The sequence below is a fragment of the Cimex lectularius genome, unplaced genomic scaffold (genome assembly GCF_000648675.2).
Source record: "Cimex lectularius strain Harlan isolate CLEC.00 unplaced genomic scaffold, Clec_2.1 scaffold42, whole genome shotgun sequence".
NCBI classification, from domain to species: Eukaryota; Metazoa; Arthropoda; class Insecta; order Hemiptera; family Cimicidae; genus Cimex; species Cimex lectularius.
The window spans coordinates 2,902,029-2,920,215 of record NW_019392754.1 but is presented as its reverse complement, the minus strand read 5'-3'; positions in this window follow the sequence as shown (position 1 = coordinate 2,920,215).

Below are 18,187 nucleotides of genomic sequence, written 5' to 3'. Positions count from 1 at the left end.
TCTTACAACGGAAATGAACGTCGCCATGCCAACTGATGCCGGCCCATCTCCACGTCTACCCGTCGTAGTTAGTACAATTCTCTCCGAGTCAAACATCCGGACACGACGAGATAATCGCTTCTTAATGAGCTTAAGCACCTTATGAGTTTTGACATGACATCCCATCAATTCTGTTCTGTAACAAGATAATAATGCCCTAATACCTCATTTTAGACAACACCTACGTCATTTTAAATGGTCAGGTTTAGATCAATATTTTATTCTTTATTTTAAACAAACTTTTGGAGTAAACAGAATTTCATTTTAGAGTACTATTTGATTATAGTGCAAATAAAAACCAAAAAGAAAATTAAAAAAATGAAAAATTTTTGGAAGGCCAGAAAATTACTAGTCTTTCCTTTTTAGACTGAATGCCCGTAGGAAAATTCTTGTTTGAAATTGAATTAAACTGAAACCTATTCTTAGAAAAATTATTATTTATATATTTAAAATCTAAGAAATGATAAATAATGGTTTTATTATAAATACTCGACATATTCAGACCCGGGGGAGAGTATTATACATTACTATACTTTACTTCCTTCATTAACAAAAACAGTCATAGTTTGGCCATTTCATATCACTTTGTCTTCTCGCCGTAGTCAGCAATGAGTTTGTGTATGGATGCAGTGTGGATAGTTAATGTACACAAATGGCAAACTCATAGACTAACAATTGAATATGATGATGTACTCGCAACAGATCTCAATGACCAAAAATGACTCAGCTGCTGATTCAACATCCAGCAGACCTCTTGAAGATGAAATTGAAATTGAAATTTATTTTTATTTACAAAATATATACAGTATTTACAAAGAAATTAAAAGACTGGCTTCAGGCTTTCTGCCTATATACCTGATCTGAAGTAAAAGTAAGAACTAATTTAAACATATCTCAATATTAACACAGAGGGAAAAAAATAAAAATTAAAAATAAAAAATAAAAATAATCCTTTACATTATATAGTTAATTTACAGCAAAATGTGCTTCACTCTTTTGCACTTATATTTTTTGTAAAGTGTCTGCAAGGAGGCAGCTTCATAGTTAACAATATTTCTAATATTAGTGTATTCACTAAGCACACAAGCTTTGCAAAATCTTGATGTTATAATTAAGAAGAGACACTCGCTACCTCCAATACTGAATGCATGTAGTCTATTGGCGTCCAACTGTAAAAGGAACCAATCAGTCTCAAGCATTTGTTCTGCGCAACCTGCAATTTTCTGTAGTTGGTGATATATGTATTAGACTAGACAGGAGCCGCATACAACAGCATGGGTCGAATATACATATAATAAATTAACTTTTTATTAAATATACTCAGATCAGAGTGTCTATTTAACAACGGAAACAGATTGCAGATCAGAGCCACTTCTCTATCGCATACCGTGTTGATGTGCTTGGTGAACGTCAGCTTTGAGTCCAGCATCAAACCGAGATACTTCATTTCTTTTGAAGTTTACTTCCATCCCTTGAAGATATCTCACAAGTAACAATTAGGATACTGGGCAACATCGTTAAACCCGTTGGTACGACCCTCAGTTGAAATTAAACTGAGGAAGGCGATACCCCTAAACGCACGTGCATGAAAAACTAGCGAGGATAGACGTGCCAAAAGATTTGGCACGATATTTTTATTGTTCTATACTACTTACGTAAAAAACATTATTTAGTGGATTCCGCGAAGGTAAAAAATCATTTTACGCAGTTATGACAATCCTAGATTATTTAGAAATAGCTAGGACGAATTCGCTTCCTCTTTAAACACGTTGGAGTCTACGAGGGATCTGTTGTTTGTTGAAATCACAATGAGGAAGACGAAAACTAACTGCGCTTGCAGGCGACTTGGCAAGTATACAAAAACCAAAAGTTTTGGCATGCTTTTTTATAGTACTGTACAATAAAATGTCGCTTTCTGATACTGCTTACAAAAAAAGAATTATTTAGTGGATTCCACGAATGTAAAAAATCATTTTGCGCAGTTATGACAATCCTAGTTTATTTAGAAATAGCTAGGACGTATTCGCTTCCTCCTTAAACACGTTGGAGTCTACGAGGGATCTGTTGTCTGTTGAAATCACAATGAGGAAGACGAAAACTAACTGCGCTTGCAGGCGACATGGCAAGTATACAAAAACCAAAAGTTTTGGTATGCTTTTTTATAGTTCTGTACAGTAAAATGGCGCTTTTTGATGCTGGTTATGTAAAGAATTTATTCACAGGGTCCCACAAATAGCATAAATTCACTTGGGCAGTGATGATGATCATAATTGCTTGGAAACAGCTATATTACTTTGCTACTTCTTTAAACAGGCTGGTTTGTGTCTATCAGAAGAGTGTCGTCGATGCCGTCCTTAGTGCTGGGCTTCTATAATCTGTTGAAATCACTATGAAAAAGGCGAAAACCTTAAAAATCATTTGGCCAATCAAAACGAGCTTGGTACATTACAAATAGAACTAAAGTTAGATAGCTAAAATAATTTTTATAAAGAAATAACCTTTTGTTTTTTAAGGAACGTTGTAAATTTTGTGCCTGGATTTTATTGGGCTTAAAAATTAATCCTACACACGGGTCCGACTTATTGATTGATTTTTACGGCCTTTTCCCCGAATGATTAACGGTCGGCGCTCTGCGTAGGACGCGCGTGTAAAACCAATTAGGGATCGCGCCCTTTTCCACTCGGCAACGAATCAAAGCTATTCCTGTTTTTCGCTCATCCGACCAGTTATCAGCCGGTGGACATCATCCAGGTCCAAAAACCTCCAATGGGCCAGAACGGCGAATCAATTAATACGGGATGGTGTCCGCCCAACCATGAAAAATTTTCATTTCATTGTAGCACTTTAAAGAAATTAACACCTTTAAATTTAATCTAGACTTAATATTATAATTGTATTATTAGGTAAAATTCAATAGGCCAAAATTCAGAAAAATCGAAAAAAAAAGGTTAGGATAGCAGCATTGTTCCTAAAATGATCAAAAAATAAAGGAAATTTTAAGGTAGGAGCGTAGAGCTTGATGGATTGTTGTCTCTCACTCTCTCTCTCTCTCTCTCTCTCTCTCTCTCTCTCTCTATCTATCTATCTATCTATCTATCTAACTATCTATCTATCTATCTATCTATCACTCTCTTTCTCACGCAAATAAAATTTTGACACCATCTACCATCGTCATACCTGGGTAAACGATTTTTCGATTCGTGGTACTCTGGATAAACCGATCCTGTAAATCAATTCATTTGTAATCATACCATGTGCTTTGTCATACTTTTTACGCTGTATAAAAGAAAATCGATAGAGGAACAATTCAATGATTCCAAAGCTTAAAAAACCTCATAACTTCCACCATCCTTCAGTCCAATTAGTCTGCTGCTTATAATGTGCAAAATCCTAGAAAAACTGCTGCTTAAACACATTCTTCCCGTCCGTCATTCCTGGAACCTCAACCCTGACCTCCAGTGTGGTTCAGACGTTCTCATTTTACACGTTGAGCAGTGCCATCACGTTGTAGACATCATCGCTTCCTTGAGCAAAATGATTCTCCGGTGTATTCCTAGATGTGAAGCAAGCCTTCGATCATGTATGGTACTTCGGTCTCCTCCCTTTTACCAATTACATTTACTTCTTTCAGTCGGCTATTCGACAAAGAATTATTTTATAATTCATCCACACACCGCAAAAATTTCTTTTTGATACTATCTTCTCTACCAATGCGGATGATCCGGCTTCCTTTACTCTCGTAAAGACCCTCCCATCACAACTAGAAACCAACCCATGTCACATCCCTTGAACAGTGATTCAAACGGTGGAAGGTGACAATAAACCAACAAAAATGCGAACATGTCACACTTTAGAGAATTACCTCTGCTCCGATTTACTACAGCAGTACACCTTACATACTGGTTATACATTGATAAACAACATACATGGAACCCATACACGATTCAAAACACAAAAACAGACGCTTCAGTCTTCTTCAAAGATTGCTGAACAAACTGGCTCTATAAATAACGACTCATTTGTATAACTCTTTTGAGACCCTTATGGACATACGGCATCGAACTTGCAACAAAACGCTGTATAAAAGAAAATCGATAAGAGGAACAATTCACCAATCCACCACGGCAAACCTGAAACGCACGCAAGCAATGAAAGGCAGACTAAAATTTTCGGAATCCTCGAAATGTCATGCTATCTCTCATGTGTGTGTGTGAATGTGTTTCTCTCCCTCTCTCTCGCTGTTCATTCATTTAATTTCTTGTCTCTACTTTCAGCTATAAAGATCCAACATATTTCCAATTTAGGTATACTTAGATCTTCTAACCATAACTATGATTCATTTTTCTTGATTTTTCTCTTATGCCATGCTATCTCTCATGTATGTGTGAGTGTGTTTCTCTCTCTCTCTCTCTCTAACTCTCTCACTCTTTCTCTCTCACTCTCTCTCTCTCTCTCTCTCTCTCTCTCTCTCTNTCTTGATTTTTCTCTTATGCCATGCTATCTCTCATGTATGTGTGAGTGTGTTTCTCTCTCTCTCTCTCTCTCTCTCTCTCTCTCTCCCTCTCTCTCTCTCCCTCTCTCCCGGCTCATTCATAATCTTTCCTTGCCTTTCCCTTCAGCCCAAAAGATCCATTATATTTGACTGGCAATTAACCTTTTACGCAATATTTTCGAAAACGTGTGAGCCTGTGATGTCAAAAAAAATTATGTACATAGATGCAGACAGACAAGTTGGTATTCACATAATAGAAACTTTTAAATTGTTCGATGTGAGAAATAATTGGACAGCTCAAAAATGTTAATTGTAACGTGGTTGTGGGAAAAATCAAGTGCAGGAGTTGAAATAAAATCGGTCAAACAAAAATGAGATGCGCGGAATGCGCAATTCAATTCACTGTTTTCAGTAGCTTTTTTAAAAAACTTTAAAAAACTCTAAAACAAACATACTAAAGAACCATTATCATTTCTATCTTTTCAAATAAAAAGCGCTTATTATTCAAATTATTCAGAAATCGTGAGATGCGGTCTGGTGTGATGTAGGTTTCAGAAAAACATTTTCTTTGTCGTGCCAACGTTTCGATCTTTATTGAGATCATCTTCAGGACTCAAAGTGTTTGTCTTATGTGTAATTGTGCCATTCTTGTGTGTCGTGTTGAGAGTACACTGCCAGTTTCTGAAACCTACATCACACCAGACCGCATCTTACGATTTCTGAATAATTATCCATTAACGGTCACCAATCACCACAAGTTTCCATAAAATTTATTCTAGCTTTTATGGCTCATCTTTAGGTTTGTAGGTGATCAGGTGAGAAATCACTGTCATCATTGTTGTCATGACAATTTTTTTATGTCAAAGGAACAAACGTGAAAGTGCAGACAGGATTGTAGGAGGATTGCAAAGTGTGTTATATGTATGTGTACTGTATTTTTAACGCCATATAGATACCACACACTAATACAATTTGACAGCATTTTGAAATACGCTTTTAGAGAATGATCGAATTAAATTGCGTGCAAAAAATTTCGCAAATAAAAACTTTTTCTGTATGATTCTAAGAATGAGCTAAAAATCGATTCGGGTCAATCGTTCAAAATGTAACTGAACGGTTATTGTTGCCTTAGAAAAATGATCAACATCACTCTTTATAAAATGACACCATTTAGAGCAAAACGTTCACGCTACTATAATTTTTTGTCTATTTCTTGTCTCTCGTTACCTTGTAAATTATTGAATCCAACAAAACGGCCAATAGCTTTCTGCTTGTTTTGATAAAGGATGAATCATACACGTGCTAACTATGACGACTTATTACAAAAGATTTATCCAGTGCGGAATGTCCTGTAACGCGACTAACAACCCCCGTCCAAACGTCATTTGCTCATGTCATGAGACCTATAAATCGAAAAGTCAACTAGGACAAGTCACGAGAAATAAAGGTAGTCACGGACCTTGAATTCCATATATATCTCGTATCAGCGAATACGAAAAATGCCAAGAATTTTTGAAACTTTTTTTTTAGATTTAAAAATGAATAGAAGATGGAAAATATGAAATTAATACTCAGAAGAAACCGAATGTACGATAAGTACATGGCCAGAATGGTTATAATTTAATATCCTTTGATCAATGTACATAAGGACTATTAAGAAATAAAATAAAGAAATATTATCCGAGTAATAAATGTTTTTGGTTTTGATGGACGGTCTACAGTGTAAATATTCGAAATAACTACATAGAGATATATAGATAGAAAGATAGATAGATAGATAGATAGACAGATAGATAGACAGATAGATAGATAGATAGATAGATAGATAGATAGATAGATAGAGAGAGAGAGAGAGAGAGAGAGAGAGAGAGAGAAAGAGAGAGAGAGATCCATAGATAGAAAGATTAAGAGAGAGAGAGAGAGAGAAGAGAGAGAGAGAGAGAGAGAGAGAGAGAGAGAGAGAGAGAGAGAGAGAGAGAGAGAGAGAGAGAGAGAGAGAGAGAGAGAAAGAGCCAGACAGAGAAAGTGAGAGAGAAAAAAAGAGACAGAAAGAGAGAGTGTGAGTGACAATCAGGAATCAAGGAAAGAGAGAGTTAGTGGAAGAAACAGAGAGTACAATATAATGTCCAAAATGAAGCAAAGTTAAAAAAAAAGTTAGTAATAATAATAGTAATAATGTAAGTACAGAAGAAAACTATTTAATGCCTTCAGAGATTTCTAATTTTGGCCTGCGATTCCGATAATTTTGATCTCCGTGCTGTGTCTGCATGATTTCGTTTATGTTCTATGTGATCTGTTTTCAGCGGGAAATCACATAGAGGAAGACGAAAGCACGAAACACGCCTGAAAGCCCAAACGTGCGAGTCGATATTTCGAGCCATTTGCTTCTGGGAGTCTGCATTGTCCTAGATTCAGTAGTTCTGCCGACAGTTAGTTACTGCGATGGGTCTTTAATAAAATTTTTGCTTCTTTCCTGGAGAACATTACCAAGAACCGGTAAATTATCAGACCTTAACACATGTCTGATAGCTTGACAATTATACGACGCAAATTTATCTTCCTCCTCGTGACCCCTATGTCCTGAATACTCTGCTACCCCAACGAGGGCAATTTTGTTGTTCTCAATGTCTGACTGTGCTTCGATGCAATTACAAACTGCTCTGGCTTTTGTTGAAGCAAGCCGACCGAGAGCTATATATGCACAGGATTGTGTTTGCTTCGATACATATAAACCACAGGAGTCTGCAGTGTCTAACCACTCCTAATATCATTCTAACACTGTCAGGTCCTAGGTTAAGTGCCGTGAATTCAGACAGGTGTCTCAGTAGATAAATGGCCTTTTAATCTCCCTGGCTCAGTGTTCAGTAGCCACAGCTTTCGCCTAAAAGACAATGGCGTATTGCTCCACTTTCCTTGGCCAAATTATCGGCCTGTACATATCCTGTTCCCCTGTATATATATGTATATATATCCTGTATGCCCTGGTACAATGCTGCAAAGAAAAAATACTTCCGTTAATGAGATGTAGTTCGAAATTTCTGAAGAGTTAGTTGTTTTGGTAATAGTGGAAGTATTGCGCCAGTTAAAACGCTACAGATGACAAAACACTTCTAAGTACGTAGTAGCTGCAAATTTTAAAACGGTTTGACGATACCCGCTCCTCTATAAATGTTTTAACTTTTTATGTTTTATTTTTTTTACAATGCATTCTTCGAAGCAACAAGTAAAACATATAATATTTACATATAAACATAATGACTGTAGTTTGAAAGCTTGAACAGCTACCATCCAGTGATGGTAGCCGTTAATACATCAATACGATGAGCGATGTGTACTCCGTCCTAGGAGACTGATGTCAAGAGTTAAGCCAGGAACACACTTACCCGATGCTACCCGACGCAAATCCAAACTCCGATTTTCCATAAGGTTGCATTACCCCCGTGCACATCTACCCGATGCTACCCGACGCAAATCCAAACTCCGATTTTCCATAAGATTGCATTACCCCCGTGCACACCTACCCGACGCTCGGCGATCCCCACTGTCCAGATTTTCGTCGGGTCGCATCGAGTACAGTCGAAGACAAAAGAACCGGACACTCATATTTCTATTCAAACTACATGTATTATTGTCGTTATATTATTACAACATACTTATTTTAATAGAAACCAAATTAGCTGTGATTAAAAATTAATTAGTTTTTATTTAAAAAAATAATTTTAATGGTTTGGTAGAAAATTAATCAAAACACCGGAATACGATTTTTTGATATAATAAATTTTACTAACAATTTATTGTACTCGCTTCGACGGTACATATACTAAAATTGGAACAATTTATTACACGGTTTTGCTCACAAAATTTAATTAACAATTTATTGCATAGTTTTGCTCGTAAAATTACACCATTTTCGTCGGGTAGCATCAGGACACTCATATATTTTGTAGTTTATTTCAAACAAAGTACATGTAATTTTGTCCTTATATTAATTACAACATGCTATTTTAATGTAAACCAAATTCATAAGTTTTTATAAACATTGTTTAATTATGATGGTTAGGAGTAAATTTATTTAAAACAATTAAGTTTAACAAACAATTTATTAGATGGTTATGCTCATAAAATTTAACTAACAATTTATTGTACTCGCTTCGGCGGTACATATACTAAAATTTGAACAATTTATTGCATAGTTTTGCTCGTGAAATTACACCATTTTCGTCGGGTAGCATCAGGACACTCATATTTTTGTAGTTTATTTCAAACAAAATACATGTAATTTTATCGTTATATTAATTACAACATGCTATTTTAATGTAAACCAAATTCATAAGTTTTTATAAACATTGTTTAATTATGATGGTTAGGAGTTACTTTATTTAAAACAATTACGTTTAACAAACAATTTATTAGATGGTTGTGCTCATAAAATTTAACTAACAATTTATTATAAAGTTTTGCTCAAAATAGTGCATTAAGAATAAAAGATGCGTTGCGATTGTGATAGTGATTATTGTGATAAACGCTGTGGACTGTACGCGACGTGTACTTGCGTCGGACAGATGTGCACACCCCACCAAAACGTGGCAAGGCGTCGGGTAGCATCGGTAAGTGTGTTCCCGGATTTAAGGTTGTCGCGGGGCCATCGACGCTTCAGTCTTCTCTTGGGATTATTAGGTAATGAGGTGGATGAAAGGTTTTTGACGAAAAGGTTAAGATGATGGGGTTGTTAGGATGGAACGTTTTGTAGCGGGATCGGTAACAAGAGGGACATTTAGGTCGGTATGGTTGGTGGTGTTGACTATTTTTCTGAGGAGTTTGGATTGAAGGGATTGGATTCAATACGGGGGTTCCAGTCAGTCGTTGTCCAAGTACAGTCTGAGGTCTTACATGGTGTGCAATTGGAATGGGAACGTTGTTCAGGTGTACTGGTGGGAGCGGTTTCTTGTTTAGTGTGAATGTTATGTTTGTTGATTTGGTTTCGTTGATCTTGATTCTCCACTGACGGAGCAAGCATTTTAGGATGTTTAGGTGATTTTGGAGATTACGGGAAGCTGTGACAGGATCTTTACCAGGAGAAAGGATTGCGGTATCATCAGCAAAGGTGAAGGTGATAGTGTTACGTTGCGACAGTAGGTCGGAGGAATCTATAAATGTAATTTTTTTGGCTCTGAAGTTGTTTTTTCATCTGCTATTCTCATTTCCCTTTAAATTCTTACCGAAAGAAAATGTGATTTACGGTTTGTCTATCAAGTTTGGTATCAGCGAAGACATCCAGGAGAGTTTTTTAAATCTTGGTGTGCAGAAGTTGTGCTTTAAATCTGATTTAGAAGTTAAAATTATCATATTTGATAATCTCGAAATCGATAAAAGAATTAAATTATATTTATTATTCTCTGCTTCGTATTAATAAACTTTGCAAAAATCATAAACAACAATTTTGTGTTAGTGATGGATCGCTATTAACCCCCTCGTGTACACAATCACAGAATATTCGTTCTTTCGATGTTGTCAGACTCATAAATGTCGTGCGAATCATTTCAAATTATGTCTCAACTCGTACATATATTTCGTGATAAGTAACACCGGTCGTGTCGTCGACCAGATCACAAAGGAATAAAAAATATAACAAAAACGCGCAAGGGTGTTGGATTTTGGTCTTTCGAGAGTTTACGAGAACAAGGTTGTTTTGTCCAACACGCGAGCCCACACGACAGCTCGATACCATATTTGGGATTCCAACGAACAGGCTACACTGAGTTCGCATGTATCCATGCCCTATTAGGCACCTTATCGCGGCTTCAGAATATGAAACAATTTTGTAAACCGGATGGCGTCGGTAAGTTTTACAAGATACGCATACATCAAATATTTTCAGCCTGCCCAAAAAAACCAATTTGTTTAATTTGTATGTATATATAAGACTTTACTGTTAACGACTTTCATGAAAAATCGACACCTTACGCCCAAGGATTCGAGAAAACAGTGAAATGATATAATTTCGCTCATTTTTCAAAAAACAATAAAGCTATAAGAATTGAATTCTTAATTGCTTTTGTGTTTTTCGTTGTAGACCTGGTGTAATAAAACACGGTAGCTAGTCTTCTATCGTTCCGCAATTGACTAACAAATTAATACTAAACTATGTGGGCACTAGTTAACAGTTGGGCGGATCTCGAGCGGTTCAAAGAGTTAATTAATACATAAATCATCCCGGGTGTAATTAGCTTTTACCCAACTAGTGTCGGCTTCTTTTAATTTTCGGGCTATTCACGAATTTTTTACCCAGAAATGGGAAAAAATTAGTAATTAGAAAAAGCAGCCGTTCATGAAACTCACATATGTACGCGTTTATTATCTAAGAAGGGTAATAATTAATTACAGCAAATATGTTTATTAAAACTGTTAAAGTCAATTAAACCTTTTATCACATATCTCTGTATGATAATAATAAGTTTTATGAGTTGGATCTTCGGGAGGTCAAATGACGGATGAAATAAAAAGAAAAGGAACAGCTTCCGGGTTCAACCGAGCTTTTGGTGACTCAAATTGCCATCCTCAGGCATCTCCAAGAAAAATGAATTTTCATACACCATATAGATTAACATTCACATGTTGAGTAAGGTGTGGAGGGACAAGAGATGAGGCATCCATCAAAAAATCCAAAAAAAAAAACGAACGGTCCAACTATTCTTACATTGCTATTTTACAGTAACCGTCCAACTAGAGGAATAGGAGAGTCAGTTTCGTTTTTATCCCCTGTACATATTATAAAGTTTCAAATGTTTGTTTTTCGCGTATAATTTTCATGTTAACTAGTCTGTGATCACAAAAACCCAGTACCTGAATAAAGTTTTATGTAAAATAGTAATTTAAGTATTTATTTAGAAATCGTGATATGCGGTCTGGTGTGATGTAGGTTTCAGAAAAATATTTTCTTTATCGTGCCAACGTTTCGATCTTTATTGAGATCTTCTTCAGGGCTCAAAGTGTTTGTCTTCTGTGTAATTGTGTCATTCTTGTATGTCGTGTTGAGACAGCCCATGATAGACAAGAATGACCATCTATACGTAAAACAGACACTTTGAGCCCTGAAGATGATCTCAATAAAGATCGAAACGTAGGCACGATAAAGAAAATATTTTTCTAAAACATACGTCATACCAGACCGCACCTCACGATCTCCAAATAATCGTCTTCTATAAAGTTAGTTTAATTTAGATTTTGGTACTATTTGTATTTGTCCAAGTCTTGGGTTAAGTTTTTGTTTCTTAAGTATTGCGGATTCAACGAATGGAAGTCGATAGACACTTGTTGGTCAATGTGAAAATACATTTTTCTTCATTCAGTCTTGTTTTCCACTTTTTGCATCAAACTTAGAACAGATCAAGGTCTTCTTAATACGCTGGAGGTAGCTTGGATAGAATTTGATTTAGAGGACAAAATTGTTATATCGTCTTCGTAGGTGATAATGGTATTAGGATGTGTAGGTAGGGCAGCAGTATAAATGATAAGTAATATAAATGATAAGTGATATAAATGATGAGTATGGGATCAAGATCTCCCTTGTCGGGCGCCTGCTTGTATCTGAATGACTTTTGAGAATTCGTTGGCCCAGCTTATTCTGAAGCAGCTTGAAAAGTCAAGTAACTCTTTACCAAAATTTACTATGACCAGTCTTTAAACACAAAACTTTTGGATCAAATCATCCAATATACAGCGCATCCAATCCTTCCAATAAAGTTATTTTTAGACTAATTATCCTTACAAGGTCAGTAACCTTATCATCAGAAATGATCTGACCATTTTTTAGACGATGAATCGATCCATTTCAACATTTTCATCTAGCTCAAGTCCTCTCAGCAAGTTCATATCCCAAACTCTGCCTAGCCTTAAACTACATCTCATGATTTCCTAATCCCACGTATGTAGTGTGACAGCTATCGCACGTATGTCTCAACTGCTGTTATGACCGAGCGAAACACTGTAAAATGTATAACTATAACCTAAAAAAAAAATCAAGGAAAACGATAATCTTTCTTCCTATAATCGCACTGATAAGATTCCAATTCATTTTCATTCTGACTTACTATTTTAAGTAGTATGATCTTGATTTAAATTTGTTTACTACTTGAATTTAAGTAAGGAGACCATAGACAATCAGCCATAAGGCGAAAAGGTTTAACTCGACTTGTCTTTCCATCCTAGACCCAACTGTGGAACGTTGGATCTTTTTTGTTTTCAGAAGTGTTTTGCGGTCAGTGACAAAAGGGCCTCACTGCCACTGACAAATGGAAATCTTATTAGCCCGCCCTTTGAGAGTTTAAAGGGCGGTCCCGACAGACAGGGCTGAGGGGGCGTTGAAGACCCCACACCCGGTTCCCACACCTTCCTCTTACCTGCTAATTGTTATCTGGCCAAAGGCTACATGCCCTACGTGGCTACACGAGGCTTAACGGATTACCTACGGTAAACACGTCGTATTGTTTGTGTCCTTCCCATTACAACAACTCCAGCACGGTTGGACAAAAGAAACAGGAAAACGTTTAGGGAAAAAATCAATTGTGCCGACTAATACCACTGGATTCTTTATGCAGCTGAACAAACATGAAATCATTCTCCTGAGCAGTTTTATTTATTAACTTTCAGGTTTATTAAGCATATATCTGTCTTCTTTAAGAACATTTCGCTTAAAAGAGTATGAAATCCTTCATCAGAAAGAAGGTGATTCGTGAGTAACAACGAGAATACTAAGCTGGTTGAATATCAAAAATAAATTGGCAGCAAGTAAATACAAGTTTTTTTAAATTGTTCAGTCTTTAGTTTTTGCAAGTTTTCGTCAAATACATTGAGTTGAACAGTATTGACGTCGGCGGTTTCTGAAGCAAATAGTTATTAAGAGATTAGAGGGAGATTCATCACCCTGTCACCCTGGGGGTCGGAATCGGTCGCCACTCAAGGACCAATCAAAAATTGAAATGAAGCCCCTCTTCGAGTAAACAAATCCTTTCGGTTTTATATTTATTCACCCCTTTAGGGATGATCAAAAAGGTCAGCGGCACATTGAAAACAAATATTTACACAGTGTCCTCCGATAGGGGCCTGATAAGGGGAAAAGTAAATTAATGCCTATTTATTTTCTCCGTCCGATTTGTTAAAAAAAAGCGAATTTCATTAGACCTCGATCCAGAATTGCAGAAGGTGAACGATTTTTTATTTTTAAAAAATCACGGTATTTCCTTTTAGAGAAGGAAACGAGAAAATCTACCTAATTCAAATCTTTCCTTCCTGAAAAACCACCTTAAAAATTTCCGCAAGCTTTCAGTCATGAACCTTAGATTTTTTTTTCTTACTGACAAGCATTTTAAAATAAATTTTTTATCAGCTGTAGATAAACAACAAATCAATTTCGCTTAAAGTACAAGAAGAGGCTGAGGAAGTGTAACTAAGAAATTTTTACATAATTTCTTTTCAAATATGGTTTTTAATCTTTTTGAGCTTTTCGTTCAATATTATTACAAATTATTATATTTTTTTTATAGGATAAAAGAATAACGGGCAAGATTTATTAAATGTGTTTACCAAATTAAAAGAGATCAGAAATTCATGAGTTCTAACAGAACATATTTAATTACGATGTTTGAAAGAAATTTCACCAAAGACCGGAAAATTTTTCTTAGTGATAATTTACTGACAGATCAAATATTTACCTAGCAATTTATTACCAACTTTTGCTCTTAATAACAGGTACTTTACTAACGCTCATGTTTATCAAGTATATATGTGTCTTCTTTATGGACATTTTGCCTAAAATAGTATGAAATTCTAAATCTCATAGGCATCGAAAAAATGTGCGACCGGATTTCAACTGTGAAACAGAATATCATTCTTTGACAAGAACGGTTTCAAGATGTTCAATGTGTTCTTGGTTGTGAATCGTATCGGAAGAACGTGCTGGCCAATTTATTATGGTCATCCATACGTCCTCCCAATAATGCATGGACTAGACCGGCGGTCGGCCAATTTCAAGCATTTACACGAAGTTGTCTCCAATAATTGGAACGAATGGAATCCAGAAGAACTCAATGTACCTTAATGAAGTCAAAGAGGCAGTCTGTGTGATACGGTTCGGTAAGGGTATGGACGTTGATTCCACCCCATACTATTACTGATATGACTCACGCATGGCACGTGAAGGAAATCGTTTTCCACGTCTTCTCCACAACCAGATCCGGTCATCTGATTGCCACAAACCAAATCGACATCCATCGGTGAAGAGAACAGCCTCCATTGTTCAACTTACAAGAAAGGAGCTGATTTGCGAATAGTCGCCTTTCTAGTCGATGCTTCTCCGGTGTAGAAAACCTGATGTGGGACGTCTAGACTACGCTATTCTCAAGAAACCTTCTGATTTATTCTGACTTTTTAGAATTACCCTTACATTACGGACCGTTTCAGGTTGACTACCTATGAATTCTTAAATGACGGTCACGTAGTTCGGTAAGAGCTAGCCGTCGTACATCGCTGTCAAGAACTACCTTCTCTTCGTTTGAGCTTTCTGTTGGACCTAAATCGCTGTAGTTCATCGTGTATGGCACACTACGACTTGGGATTGTAACACGCTACGTCCTTCATTTGCCAAAGCATCTGTCGGGTGAGATCTCGGGATGAAAAACATGATTATAAGAAAAATATTAATAAATTTATTTAGATATCGTGAGATGCGGTCTGGTGTGATGTAGGTGTCAGAAAAACATTTTCTTTATCGTGCCAACGTTTCGATCTTTATTGAGATCATCTTCAGCGCCTGGGATTTACAAACATTGTTTACATTTAACAAATACATTTAGGATGTGGAAACGTGAATTTATACAATGCAAAATATATTCTATATTCAATCAAAGTATTTCTACTCACTCACGCTTTGAGTGAATATAGAATATATTTTGTATTGTATAAATTCACTTTTACACAACCTAAATGTATTTGTTAAATGTAAAAATGTTTGTAAATCCCAGGCCCTGAAGATGATCTCAATAAAGATCGAAACGTTGGCACGACAAAGAAAATGTTTTTCTGAAACCTACATCACACCAGACCGCATCTCACGATATCTGAATAATTATCGATTAACGGTCACTAATCTCTACACATTAATAAATTTTTTACACAAATTTATTGTTCCATCAAAGAAAGCCACTTAAAAAATGACTCGCTCGACAAGTAGACTTTGGAAAGGATGAAATTGAACTAATCTTCTTAATTTTTAATCTAAAGAGAGTAAAATAATTACTCTTATTAAATTATTTAATCAATTAATATTAATTATAAATTAAATCAATTAATTAGTAAAATATGTAGTTATTTTGGAAAATGAAAAAATAAATAATGGCGTCCGGTTTTTTGTTTTGGACAGTATAAAAAGTAACAAAAACAGAAAAAATACACTTCCAGTAAAGTAACCCATAAATACAAAATTTTATCGCAAACAGAAAATATACATTTTTTGGATTGATCAGCCGGGGATGGGAACGATTTTTGTTACTGAAATGTTCGTTTTTCCACTTAAAAGTTTTTTAACTCTTTCGGAGATTATCTACATCCAACGGTATTATAATTCTTTCAATTACTTAATCTTTTTATGTAAGGTTTTGGTCGAAATGAAACAGTTAGTGTCACGGAGCGGGATTCGAACGTTTCATTTTATTTTTCCTGTTTTGATTTATTTACAGATATTAATTTTGTATCCTTACGTGTAGTTTATAGAATTTTAAACTCCTCAAAAGTTCCCTATTGATTGGTTGAGTCATCGAAGTTATCATAATTTTTGAGGTTTTCGGAACAAATAAGAAGGCATTTTGAAAGACCAAAAATTAACAAAAAACATATTTTTAGGGTGGAAAAAACAAATATCAGCTTTATTTTTTTATTAAAAAAAGTTTGTACCTACTTTTCTACTTGATAATTGCACTTGGCTCCTAGCTGTATTATGAATATTGTAGATATTAGGGGTATTCATGATCTTTGTGTTAACCTGCTAACTCTGTTAAGTCCTGTTATATCGAGAAAAATGTTGACGTAGACTTGTAAGAATCGGCTAGTTAATATTGTTAACATTATTAACGATCCAACAGGCCAGGGCCAATGTTAGATGTTAGGTCGAAAATGTAGTCACATTGCTATCCGTTAGAGCGTAGGTAACCAACTTGGCAACCATGAATTTAACAGCTGTTTTTTTTATTGGCCTTATGATCTTGCATATTAGCCATGGTACGAATTCTTTGTGTGTTCAAATTGGGGGTTATCGGGAAAAAAGGGCCAGAGGCGACGGTGGGAATCGAACCCACGACCGCGGCGTGAGAGTCTCTCATGATAACCACTCGGCTACCGCGGTCCCCTGTTTTTGTTTACACGTATTTTTATTCTTAAATACGCATTAATTAAATCAAAACAATACATTTCTTTTGTTAATTTCTGACCTGTTATTATACTCTCATTCATGATAGATACATCCTCTATCCGATGAAGTTGTAGGCTGTTAGACGTTAGGATACAAGTTAGGTATGTCGGCACGAATTGAAGCGTGTCATTTTTACTTTTCCAGTGCATAAATAGCATTCTGAATGAAAAAGTTTATTAATTTTCCTTTTTTATTAACTTGTGGAATCTTACAATTTAACACAAAAGAAAAGCAAAACAAACAACTACAACCCTTCAAGGACTGTTGTAGCTTTATTTTTGTTTCTATTGGGTTGTCCGGAAAATAATGCAGGATTTTGGTATTAAACAAAAAAAAAGAAACTAGTTACTTTAAAGCAATGTTCTTTAATCAAAATAATTTCCCATACTCTCAATACATTTCTCCCAACGTGTTGGTAACTTATTAATTCCGTCTGAGTAGAATTCAGAATTTTTAGAATTGATAAAGTCAATAAATGCATTTTCCAGTTCCGTTTGATTTTTGAATATTATGTGTTGTAAGTAGTGGTCCAGGTGTCTAAAAAATGGTAGTCAGTAGGCGAGAGGTCCGGAGAGTAGGGTGGGTGAGGCAAAGTTTCATAGCCAAGCTCCAATAATTTTTGTGACGTTACACGTGACACATGTGGTCGAGCGTTGTCATGCAACAAAATGGGCCCTTTCCGATTGACCAAAGAGGGCTTCATTACTGCCAATTTCTGATGCATGGTATTAATTTGGTTACAGTATGATTCAGCATTGATGGTTTCGCCAGGATTTAAGAAGCTGTAGTGTATTAAACCAAATGAAGCCCACCATACCGTAACCATTACCTTTTTTTGATGAGTTGGGGGCTTTGGAAAATGTATTGGAGCTTCTCCTTTGTCGAGCCACTGTCCAGAACGTCTAGTGTTATCGTAGAGAATCCACTTTTCGTCACATGTAACAATTCTGGCCAGAAATGGGTCATTTTTGTTTCGACAAAGAAGTGATGCACAAACATCAAAGCGCTGATTTTTTTGGCGATCGTTTAATGAGTGTGGAACCCAATTTTCGAGTTTTTTCACTTTTCCAATCGCCTTGAGGTGGTCAGCGACGGTCGTTTTACTGACTTTGAGTTGCTCTGCAAGTTCTCGAACAGTTGTTTTGGGGTTTTCTTCCACCACTGATCGCAGAACATCATCATTAAGAGAGGAAGGC